This window comes from Bison bison, unplaced genomic scaffold (genome assembly GCF_000754665.1).
Source record: "Bison bison bison isolate TAMUID 2011002044 unplaced genomic scaffold, Bison_UMD1.0 scf7180017864260, whole genome shotgun sequence".
Classification (NCBI taxonomy): Eukaryota; Metazoa; Chordata; class Mammalia; order Artiodactyla; family Bovidae; genus Bison; species Bison bison.
Window position 1 is genome coordinate 11,118,257 of NW_011494832.1, and position 1,384 is coordinate 11,119,640.

A 1,384-nucleotide genomic window follows, 5' to 3' on the forward strand; every position below is an offset into this window, starting at 1 on the left:
ATCCATATCTTGCTCCAAACATAAAAATGAATTAATCCAGACATACTAAACGCTTAAATTTGGAAGACAAAACTTTTAAAATATTGGAGATTATTTTTGTGATCTCAGGATAGGAAAGAATTTATTAAACTAGACACAGAGTCCACAACATAAAGACCAATAAATTTGGCTACTTTAGAATGAAGAGCTTCTCTTAATCAAAAAAAATCAAGACAAGCCAGAAACTCTGAGAAGGTACGTGTAACACAGGAAGCCAGTCCAGGTTAGATGCACGATACTGGATGCTTGGGGCTGGTGCTCCGGGACGACCCAGAGGGTTGGTACGTGGAGGGAGGAGGGAGGAGGGTTCAGGATGGGGAACACGTGTATACCTGTGGCGGATTCATGTTGATATATGGCAAAACCAATACAATATTGTAAAGTTAAAAAAAAAAAAAAAAAACAAAAAAAACCAGGAAGCCAAAATCGTTTTCCTGCAATGACTCTCTACTGCCCTCTAGTGCCAAAGCTCTCTGCCTGCTGGCAAAGGAAAAATTTTAAAGGGCTCAGGTGCATTTTTGGAGCTGAGAAACAATAAATTCATAACAAATCCCACGGGGAAGGAGTGATGAGCATGACAATACCTGAACCTTTCATCAAACTTTCCATCATTCAAAGTGGGGTGGAGGTCATATACCTCTTTGTGTGTGGCAGTAGTTACAGGAGCACTTATGAAATATTTCTTGCCTTAATAAATGGGACCCAGATCTGATAGAGCCTCTAGATCTAAGAATGAACTACAAGAAATACAAAAGATAGAGATACAAGTTAATGGACATTATGAGGAATCCAGATAAATCCAGACTGGAACATTTTACAGGATAAATGAACTGGTTTCTTCAGCAAATTAATAGTATGAAGCTAAAGGGAGGGTGGATTGCTATAAATAAGAGGAGGATTAAAAGACATAATAATAAAACACAATGTATTGTCAAAGTATAATTTTTAGAAACTTAAAAATAATGGTCCTACATACATATCAAGTGAGCATTTATCAAGGAAGGATAAAGGGAACCAGTAAAAAAAGAATTACTGCAAAAATAATTCAAAAGATTCAATATATGTGGGCACTGGACATACATCTTTTATATCTCTACTGACCAATATTCATTTACATTGCTATTTACCAAGAAGCATTTACATCTATGTCATTTTTCTATAAATTCACATCTACCCTTAAAGAGTACACTGCTGCTAAGTCACTTCAGTCGTGTCCGACTCTGTGCAACCCCATAGACGGCAGCCCACCAGGCTCCCTCGTCCCTGGGACCTCTCCAGGCAAAAACCCGGAGTGGGTTGCCATTCCTTCTCCAATGCATGCAAGTGAAAAGTGAAAGTGAAGTTG